Here is an 11612-nt window from a genome sequence, read left to right as displayed (position 1 = left end):
GTCTGAACAGTAAAACACATTTTTTATTGTAAGATAAATCAAGAGATAATTATAATAGCCATGTTTTCTATATTTTAATTATAAATTTTTGTAATCACAAACTACGTACACGTTTTAAATGTCAGAATTTAGCTATACGCCGGCGATCAGGAATCCTACTCATTCCCAAATTATCCCAACAAATTTACCTCACTATTTTTTAGTTCTAAGCTAAGTTTTTAAATAAAAAGGATTCTTAAAGAAATTATTTTTTGAATTTGCAATATCTATATAGTAGTAAAAAGTAGTTTAAATTAGCTCACGCAACACTATTTTGCCATGCTCAGTAGCGATAGCGCCATAGTATTTAAAAAAATAAATGATTGTTCGAAATATATTCCGTTTGAAGTTATTCAAATCGATAATAACTTGTTTGGCCCAATTAAAAATACAACTCAAATTCCTTAACTTTTAATAGCGGCTCATTATTAGCCAAATTACATTTATTTGTTTTTTAAAGTTTAAATATCAATATTAGCCAAATTACATTTATTTGTTTTTTAAAGTTTAAATATCAACTTCCACACCATTCATAATCGACCATAATTCACTAGATGTAAAGACGAATTGTAATTCACGTAGATGCAAATGTTTCTTTTTCAAATTGCTGCTTAGTCACCAACGCTGCCAACTTTCTTTTGATAAGTGTTGTTTATTATTTGCGTAGTTCATCCCGATGTTCTATCGGTTTTGGTGGAGCTGGTTCCCCCAGATTGTACACCAAAATTCTTCAACCACGGTATGTTGGAGGGAACGACATCGGTAATACATTCGTGAACTTGGCTTTCAATAAGAAGGTAGGATCACAACACATGTCTCAATGACGGTATCCCCACCATTTTTCATCTTTGCGCATAACACGATGAAACCAGTCAATTAATTCGCTCAACTGGTAACGCTTTGGCCTGCAAGGTGGGTGTTTAGCTATTAGAAAGTATGTAAATTCAATTTTGCTCAAAACCTACCCAACAGCCTGATAAACCTGACCAGCAGTACCGGGATTCTAAGCGCAATTTACAATAGGTTATGCAACATCCGAATGTGCTCACCGTAGTATTTGCTCTTCAAAAAGTTGCTTCCACCCTCAAGCACAAAGCTCATTGGTTTGGGACTAGCGTTCTACACCAGCTCCTTTGCTGATTCTATAAAGAATTTAAAAAATACATGGTAAATCTTTTGATATAAAGTTTAATTTTAGCTTACCTAGCAATGCGATCTCTTACACGAGAACGCCATTGAATTTAAAATTTTGTCTCGAATTCACGGCCAACTAATTTGATAACTACATTTGACTATCTCTTAAATCATAAAATTGTAACAGCACCAGACCCATTACGCAGCAATATTAACGTGGCCATGTTTGGTTATTTCGTACTTTTATTGGAATAAAATCGCAGCCGATCTGATGTTTATCGTCCCATGAAAATTGTAAACACTTTTTATAGATTAAAATAACTAAATAAACCATCGCAAAGGATTTAACCATGAAATAAACCAAAACAAATTGTCTTTGCAAAAACCTTCGTTACGATGGCAAAAATGTAAATATGGCTGTGAATGAGCATAATCTAGACCCCAATATTCGGCATGGTTGCTTATTTGTTCGTAACATTTTTCTGTGGTGAACATTTATTGACTTACCACAGTTAAAAAGAGGCATAAATAAAAAACTTAATTTTTCATGTATTTGCTCATATTGTTCTCATCTTTAAGAATATATATTAAAATAAAACGATTTTCTTTTGAAAATATATTAAACTTTTACATATAACCAATATTTTTGGGACAACTTTTACTTAAATTATAAGAAAATAACACAATGCAACAATTTTCCGGTTAAAGTCGGCCATCTTGGTTAAAAGTCGGCCATCTTGGATTCAAATAGAAACTCAACCCCGGACTACACTTGGCGTTTCTACAGTGACACCTCTCAGCTGTGCCTTTGTTTACATAACATCAGCTGATAGTGACCTTACTCCTCCTCTACCTTGGTTTAAACAGTTCTCCTCGGTGCTCGATGGCCACTGCCGTGGGCTCAATATATACAGTAGATAACCTTTGCTTTGTTTACATACATATACTCACCTCTAAGAAATCTTAGGGTGTTGTGTAACACTCTTTTTGCTACTTTCATGGTTATCAGGGTGTTGCGTTAGCATTTGAGCTACATATAAATTTTAAATTTTGATGATCAACACTTTAAAATATATTAAATAATGCAAGTGTTTACGTTAGTTAAGTGATTATATTGAATTATTTTGAATCTCTGTTCAATTTTATTGGGATATTACTTGTTGTTTGATGCTAAATCAGCAGTTTTTTTTTTGGGCAATTTTTAAACACGCTTCAAGTCTTTCTAAATTTTTGCATGCAGTAGGATATAATCCTGGGTGGTAATTTGTCGTTTGACATACATATGTGTACAAATTGACAATTCGTTAGCCGTTATAGGAAAACAGCAATTGGAAATTGAGTTTAAACACAAACGTATGTATGTAGAAGATATGAACAATACATATTAGTGTTAATTATAAGATTATATTTTTTATATTGTCGATAAGTGTTGTTGCTGAAATAAAGCTTGATTAAGGTAAGGTGTATAAATATATTAGAAATATGTCGAAGTTTTTAATAAGTTTGTGTTTATAGAAGAATGCCGAAATCTTGTGTGTGCGGATGTGCATCATCATGTGATCTGAATCATTTTACAAATTCCCATCGGAACGAGAATTAGCAAGGTATGAATTTACATTCATCAAATTTTTAAGGAGCTATACCAGTGTTACCCATGGAAAATTAGGCGAATTTCGTGATTTTTTTAAAGAAAGTACTCAATCGAATATTTCGAAGTTCTTTGGACATAATAAGGTATATTTTCGGCTATGTTTTAAGTTTTTTTTACAAAAATATTGAATAATAACGAAGTTATGTGCTGTCTTCGGAGGTTCCGAAAAAAGTGTCTTTTTTGGGTAAACAATTGTCGTTTTTTTTAATGACAAATTGACAATTTTCAACCAATCAAAAAGATCGTAGGTCATTGTATAGTAAATAATATACTGTAGAATACTCAGTTTCAATTTGAAGTCAATTGGTCAATATCTCGTTGAGGTATGATGACAGCAATTTTGAAAATGTCGTTTAAACTATAAAAAAAAATGAAAAAACCGATTTTTTGAAAGTGTCGCACTGGCATAGCCGCTTAATGCGTATTAGTTCTTATGCATACATAAAAATGTGCATTATAAAATTTATTTATTAATTCAAACAGTCTCCGACTGTCACTCGGCGCATACGGTTGTGCTATCAGTAATTTCGTTGTGTTAATCAATTTCGCTAGTGCAAGTTACATTTTCGCATTCTTTTTCACACCTTATTTTTCAATAAGCCTGCTCTTATTTACTGACTTCTATTAATTAAATCAAATTGTGAAAACATGTCCCCTTGGGGGACAAAAGAACCAAAAAGAAAAAAAAAAGCCAACCCTATATCGAATGAAGAATTATTTCCTACTCTACCAACAAGAATTAAAGACAGTCCTAAATATATAGTGGTAAGTTCAAGTGATGCAAATAAGCCGTTGAATAAATTTTCCTGCTTCGCCGTTCACAAAGCCCTGAAACATATTAGCTCTGAAATAATAAAAATCAGTCAACTAAGGGACGGTAATTTGCTACTCCTAGTTAAAAATAGCACTATCGCAAAACAATTCACTACAACAAAGCAACTCGTTGGGATATGCAGTGTAAAAATTGAGCTCCACAAAAATCTAAACTCATGCAAAGGTACTATTTACGCTCCGTGCCTAAACGATATTCCAGAGAATGAAATAATCGAAAATTTGAAAGAACAGGGTGTCATATCAATTTATAAATTTCCGAAATACATAAATAGCCAACCAACTCCAAGTGGTGTAGTCCTCCTTACTTTCGATCGCTACTCCCTACCGGAAAAAATTGATGTTTCATGGTATACAACAAAGGTAAGACCATACTAATCAAATCCTATGAGATGCAAAAACTGCCAATTACTTGGTCACACAAAAAAACGCTGCAATAAGGTCCCTACTTGCGATACATGTGCATTAACAACCCACAATTCCTCACACTGTACTCGCACTCTCTGTGCAAACTGTTCTGCTGATCACCCAGCCTCAAGTAAACTGTGTCCAAAGTTCGCTCAAATAAAGAATATAATAACAATTCAAACAGACAATAAATGCTCTTTCCGCGAAGCAGTAAATATCCATAAAGCACAAATACCACCTGTTTTCAATTCTTCATCTCCTTCATTCGCTAACGTTACTAACAACCCGACAAACATAACGCTCACAAACAATCAACAAAACACTCAAACAAAAGAGCAAATCTCGCTCTCCTCTATTACTTCACCTACAACTTCCAACTCTAAAACAATCAGCACAAACAACGAAGAAAATGTAACAACCACTATAAATCAAATAAATTCAACTCATTCGTTTTCAACAACAAGTGCAGTCGAAGAATCAACTGTAACACCTTTTGACTACAACGCAACAACCTCACTCATTTCAAACTTGATCACCCAACTCAGTAACACTCCCGCCGCCCCATTACCCACACAACCCCCATCACAAAATAGACTATGAGAATTCTCCAGTGGAATTTGAAAGGTCTATTTAACAATTATCCAGATTTAAATATACTCATAAATGAATTCTCACCACACGTAATTGCATTACAAGAAACTCACCTCCCAGCAAATAAAACGGCATATACTCCTCACAAATACATTAATTATTTCCATAATCTACCATAAAACAAATGAGCTAAACAAGGCATTGCTCTGTTTATCAAAAAACATATCAAACACAAACGTATCCCAGTCTTTTCCAACATTTCCGCCATTGCAATAGAAATTAACATCGGTTTCAAATTTTCCATAGTCACATGCTACATCCCTCCGAATCAAAAGTTTACTGCAGGAGAACTTATAGGTGTCAATAACGCTGTTCCTGCACCCACAATAATCATTGGAGATTTTAATGCTTGGAGCCCCCTATGAGGATCTACCTTCTCAAATGGAAGAGGCCAAATAATGGAAGATGTTATTCTCTCAAAAAACTCATTTGTTCTTAATGATAGATCACCAACTCACGTTTCCTCCCACAAAACTTTCACTCATATAGACATCGCTCTTTGTTCAGCTTCCATAACCCATAAACTCTGTTCTTATACTCTAGAAGACCTCCACAATAGCGACCACTTTCCTATCATAACTACCCTCATCACACCGGTGCAATACATTATTAAGCCGAGATCAACATTTCTTACTGATTGATTAAAGCTGATTGGTTAAAATATTGCTCCCTGCTCAACACATCAACAAGTGCTGAAATAATATCAGCAAACATAAACGCAGAAGCATCAAAAATAAAAAGGATTATTCGATCCGCTGCACATATCCATTCCCCAAACTAGCACAAAAAAATTTTCCGCCAAACTACCGTATTGGTCCAATCTATTAACTGCCTTGAGAAATACAAAAAAAGCTCTTTGGTCTAAATTCAAACAGAACGTAACAACTGAAAACTTAATTAGATACAAAAAAGCAAACTCTAACTTCAGAAGAGAACTAAAGTCTGCTAAACGCATAGCCCTTGAAAAACTAACAGCTAATATAAAACCCACTTCAAGCTCTAAAAAAATATGGAATGACATCAAATCTCTTTCAGGAGGACATAAACAAAATAAAATTGATTTTATTCAATCTCCCCATTTACGATCAGCAGCATATTGCAGAAAACTTTGCACAAACATGGTCAAACAACTCCAAAAATTTCAACTTCCATTCGAATTTTATTACACTTTCTAATCAAATCATTTCCCAAACATACCACAACCCATCCCCGTATTTCGAAGCTACATTGATAGAATCTCCCATTACATTAGAAGAGTTCAATTCTACTATCAGCAAAATGTCCCGAAAAACCCCTGGATAAGACAAAATTTCCTACTCCCTCCTAAAAAATCTTCCATACTCTTTAAAAATCAGACTTATAACCCTATACAATAACATATTAAAGCAGGGTATTGTACCTCAAGAATGGAAAAAAGCTACAATTATTCCCATCCCTAAACCCAACAAATCGAGTGCCTCAATTTCAGACTCAGACCTATTTCTTTGATACCCTGCATTGCCAAAGTTTTGGAAAAAATTATATCAAAGAGACTCATGTAGTATTTAAAACAAAAAGGACTGATAAGCCCCAACCAGTTTGGTTTTCAAAGTGGTCTTGGCATCATTGACCCACTTCTTTACTTTGAACACCACGCTACAACAACAATATCTACCAAAAATCACTTATCCGTCCTCAGTCTAGATTTTGAGAAAGCATTAGAATTGGAGCTCATACGGTATTACCAGAATTAAAAAAATGGGACAAAAATGGGATTCCTTTCAAAACGTAAGATTGCAGTAAGTGTTAGTAACCACAACTCCAACATATACCCCCTACATAATGGCATACCCCAAGGATCTCCCCTTTCAACAACACTATTTTTAATTGTCTTTAACTAATTAAGCAACTTAATAACCTCATACCGATGTGTAGACCATATCATCTACGCAGACGATGTTTTAATTTTTTCAGTTTTAAAAAATTTAAACCAAGTAAAAATCATTTTTAGCAACATCCTAACCGAAATAGCAGAATGATCTAAAACGTCAGGAACAAAAGTTTCTGCAAGCAAAAGCGCAACATTGCACGTTTGCAGAAAAAGAAAATGCACCTTCCCTAACCTATCCTTCGAAAACACACAAATTCCTCACCCTACAACTTTAAGAATACTTAATTTTTGATAAAAAACTAACATTTAGGGAACATTGTAAATATTGTTACGAATTTACTGCTTGCTAGTTTACTTTGTTAGGTTCGTATCTCTGGATTGACAAATAAAATCAACACTGTTTAATTTAATTCAACAACTCTTTATTTCACAACTCGTCTACACTATAGCAGCTTACTCTTAGCACTGATTGATTACGTTGACGCTGCCACGGCTTATATAGCCACGCACTTCTCGCTGATGCCGACGTGTCCTTCTAGAATATTGTGTCTGGAAATTACCAGAACATAATGCTATACGGCGCCAAATGCAGACAAGCAGACAGCCGCAGCGCCAGACTCAGCAATGTTCAAGCAGACGGCTGCGGCGCCAGATGTCTATTGTTTCGACAAGCAGACAGCCGCGGCGCCAGATGTCTACAACAAGACAAATGCTATTCCATATACCTACAGCTATTGTTCATAATAAGGGATGCATATAGCAATACAAATACAACTAAATACTACTTTTGTAACACTGCCCTCCACTAAAGCCTAATCGTCCCGATTAGGCACAAATCCTCTTGAACCAAATGGGGCGAGCCTCTCCAAATGTACTACTTTCATTTTACATCGTGCTTTTCCATTTCTTTGTATGCGGTATACCACGTCATTAAGTCGTTTCATCACCATATAGGGTCCTTCCCAGGCTGTCTGCAGTTTCGGGGACAAGCCTTTCTTTCGAAGTGGATTGTACAACAGGACCAGATCACCTTCTTCGAAACCTTTTGAATTGGCCGCTTGATTGAACCGGTCCTTCATCTTATTGCTCATCAGATGCGTATGCTGTCTTACCATTAGATGCAATTCATTCATTTCTTCCTTTAAGGCAGAACAATAATCTCCATCATTTCTTACAGCTGTAGGGCTCGTTCCAAACTTAAGATCAGCAGGGAGTCGCAGATCAGATCCGAAAATAATCTTTGCTGGCGTGTAACCAGTTGTCTCGTGCTTCGCTGAACGATACGCCAGTAGGAACATCTGGATGCACTTGTCCCAATTCCGTTGATCTTTATCAACGATTTTCCGCAGATGTTCTTCGAGCGTTCGGTTGAATCTCTCCACCATTCCATCTGATTGTGGATGTAACGCTGTTGTCCGTGTCTTGTGGATGCCCAACAATGTACAGACTTCTTGGAAAATGGAAGATTCGAAATTCCTGCCTTGATCAGAATGTAATTCGACGGGCACTCCGAACCTTGTTATCCAATTTTCTACAAACGCTTCGGCTACGGTCTTCGCTTCTTGGTTTGGTAAGGCATATACTTCTGGCCATTTACTGAAATAGTCCATGACAACCAGTAGATATTTGTTTCCGGCCGTACTGGTTGGGAACGGACCTGCAACATCCATTGCGACTCGTTCAAATGGTGATCCCACGCTGTACTGTTGTAGCCTACCGCGACTTTTGGCTTTAGGACCTTTAGCTGCCATGCACTCTACGCAATTACTTATCCATTCTGCTATGGAATCTCGACAACCAATCCAGTAGAACCGTTGTTTAATCTTCTCTATAGTTTTTGTAATCCCAAGGTGCCCTCCACTAGGTCCATTGTGATATTCTTTCAATACTTTCGGGATCATGGACTTCGGTACTATGATCAGCCTTTGGTGGTCGTACCCCATTTTCTTTGGCTATTATCAGCTTTGCAAGATCAGGGTCCTCCAGCTGATTGATTCTGATGCGGTGAGGAGTCCAATCATCCTCAGGTTCTATATTCAGTAATCGCACGTCGATTATACCTTCTTTTCCCTCTGATTTGGAGCAATGTTTACATTCCAGTGGACAAGGGCGACGTGATAATGCATCCGCATTTTTGTGGTGAATCCCCTTTCGGTGTTCTGTTTCAAAGTCGTAATTCTGTAATCTTTCAATCCATCGTGCAATTTGGGCTTCCGGATTCTTAAACTGTAATAACCATTTTAGTGCTGCATGATCAGTCCTCAGCAAGAATCGTTGTCCATACAAATACCTGTGGAAATGTTTTACGCATTCCACCACAGCTAGTAGTTCTTTTCGCGTCACACAGTAGTTTTTCTCTGGTTTCCCGAGCACTCTGCTGTAATACCCAATTACTCTTTCTTGCCCGTCGATGAGCTGAGACAGGACACCTCCAATTCCATAAGCGCTCGCATCTGTATCCAGGATGAATTTCTTTCCAGGTATTGGATAAGCCAACATCGGCGCCGTACAAAGTAGTTCTTTAAGCTGCTCAAACGCTTTTTCTTGTTCCAACTGCCATACAAACGGGCGATTCTTCTTTGTTAAATCATGTAAACTTCTAGCCACGTTCGCAAATCCAGGTACAAAACGGCGGTAATACGTGCATAAGCCGAGGAAGCTGCGGAGTTCATGTATGTTGGTGGGTCGAGGCCAATCTTTAACTGCTTTTATTTTTCCTTCCTCGGTGTGAATCCCCTCAGTTGACACTTTACGTCCGAGATATGTGACCTGCTTCTTCCATAATGAACACTTTTTGGGATTCAAGCGTAATCCGGCTGATGCTATTCGCTGAAAGACTTCCTCTAGATTTTTCAGATGATCATCAAAACTTTTTCCCATGATGATAATGTCATCAAGATACACCAAACATGTCTTCCAGTTGAGTCCTTTTAACACATGTTCCATCAGTCGCTCGAACGTTGCAGGCGCATTACATAACCCAAATGGCATCACAGAGAATTCCCATAGCCCGTCGCCCATACTGAAAGCGGTCTTTTCACGGTCACATTCATCAATCTCGACTTGCCAATATCCACTTTGTAGATCTAATGTAGAAAACCATTTCGCTCCAGACAAGGTGTCTAATGTATCGTCGATTCTTGGTAGAGGATAACTGTCTTTCTTTGTGACATCATTCAACTTCCTATAATCTACGCAGAAACGGGTGCTACCATCTTTCTTTTTAACTAAGACGATAGGTGAGCTCCATGGACTTATTGAAGGTTCGATTACACCGTTTTTGTGCATGTCTTCAATAATTTTGTTAGCATCCTCACGTTTTGCTAGTGGAACCCTACGCGGAGCTTGTCGGATTGGTTTAGCGTCTCCAGTATTTATGCGATGCTTGACAATGCCGGTTCTTCCTGTGTTTCCTTCGTTTGCAAATATGGATGCGTATTTTTCTAATAGTTTTTCTGCTTTTAATTTTTCATTTCCATGCAGTTCGTTCAGCAAATTGTTTAGGAGTGTAGGACTTATCTTCTGTGGCTCAATAGTAGGCTTCTGTTGTGACCGTTCGCATCGTGCTATTGCACTTATATTCTGGCACTGTCCAATTACTGCTCCTTTCTTCAGACTTATAGGCGTGTCGAATTCATTCACTACTCTGGCCGGAATGGTAGCGTCTTCTCTAGTTTTCACAAGCGTTCTTCCTACCAATATGGGCGTATCTATTTTTGTTGGTTCCACAATCCACAATTCTTCAGTCCCACCTCCTCCATTCACTTTAGCCCATACAATCGCCTCAGATTTTGGTGGAATACTCTGATTATCATCAACAATCACCCACTTACTTTCAACGTTGGTCACATATCCGGTGTTTATAGGCATCTCCATGTTCTGGCAAAACAGCATTTACTTGTTTAAATCCAAAGTAACCCCGTGATCAATCATGAAATCTACTCCCATTATAATTTCATCCGTGATTTCTGCTACGATGAAGGTGTGATTAACTTCCAGGGTACCAATCATCACTTCGCAAAACACTTTTCCCGCGACAGCTACTTCCTCTCCGGTGGCCGTTCGAAGCTTGCAACCGATTAATGGTTCAACCGTTCCTCTTACCACATCCGGTCGGATAATTGAATGTGTGGCACCAGTATCCAAAGTAAGCGTTGACAGTCGTCCATTTACGATACCGTTGATAGCAAGATTGTTGTCATGGCGGCCTATTTGTGATATCGAGATGGCGGGGCGAATAGTTGTGGGAACCAGCTCACGCCCCTTTGAACTGTTCCGTTTTAGTTTAACGACTTGTGAGATGTGGATGCTCCGTCCTCGTTATCTGTTGGTTGTTTCCGTTTTGATGGGTTTACTTTTATATTGCAATTTCGGGCAAAGTGACCCGCTTTTCCACAGTTGAAACATCTGCCTGTTGTATTTACTCGCGGTGCAGCAATTGTCTTCAGAGTCTTCAATATTTCTTCCATCAGCGCCGGTTGTTCCATTTCAGCTCTTTGTACTTTGTGTGCTGGTTTACTTAGAAGCGAAGCTGTTTCCTGTGTGAGGGCGTGCGAAACTGTTTCAGCAAACGTTCTTTTTGGCAATGCATATGTGGCGCGTTTGGTGTCCACATCACGAATTCCATTTATGAAGCTTTGAACTTTCACCCTCTCAATGTAATCCACAGGTGCATCTGCATTTGCCAAATGAGCCAGTCGTTCTATTTCAGTTGCGAACTCTTGCAATGACTCGTTCATCTTCTGACCCCTATTTTGCAGTTCGATCTGGTATATTTGTTTCCGGTGCTCACTACCATATCGTCTTTCTATCGCACACATCAATGCCTCATAGTTGTCCCATTCACAGTCTGGAATAGTCTGAAGGATTTCTGCCGCAGGTCCTTTCAATTTGTCCGCTGCATTCCAGTTATTGGCCAAACTGAAGTTTGAAAATTTGAAATGGAATACTTCCATCGAATGTGGGTGCCTTCAATCTTTGATTATTTGTTGATGGTGCAGGGCCATGCAGTTGCAGTTCTCGCACACG

The 11612-nt window shown here is 37.9% G+C and overlaps 1 long non-coding RNA gene across 1 annotated transcript; it reads right to left on the bottom strand.

Moving 5' to 3' along the window:
- Nucleotides 1–443: 443 nt before the first annotated feature.
- LOC125775633 (uncharacterized) lies at nucleotides 444–1582 on the bottom strand. The gene is made up of 3 exons (XR_007421208.1): nucleotides 1243–1582; nucleotides 1005–1181; nucleotides 444–944 (listed from the first exon to the last, which is right to left on the bottom strand). It is a non-coding gene; the product is annotated as an uncharacterized LOC125775633 (long non-coding RNA).
- Nucleotides 1583–11612: the final 10030 nt, after the last annotated feature.

The sequence above is a fragment of the Bactrocera dorsalis genome, chromosome 1 (assembly GCF_023373825.1).
Source record: "Bactrocera dorsalis isolate Fly_Bdor chromosome 1, ASM2337382v1, whole genome shotgun sequence".
Taxonomy (NCBI): Eukaryota; Metazoa; Arthropoda; class Insecta; order Diptera; family Tephritidae; genus Bactrocera; species Bactrocera dorsalis.
This window is presented reverse-complemented; position numbering and strand designations above follow the sequence as displayed.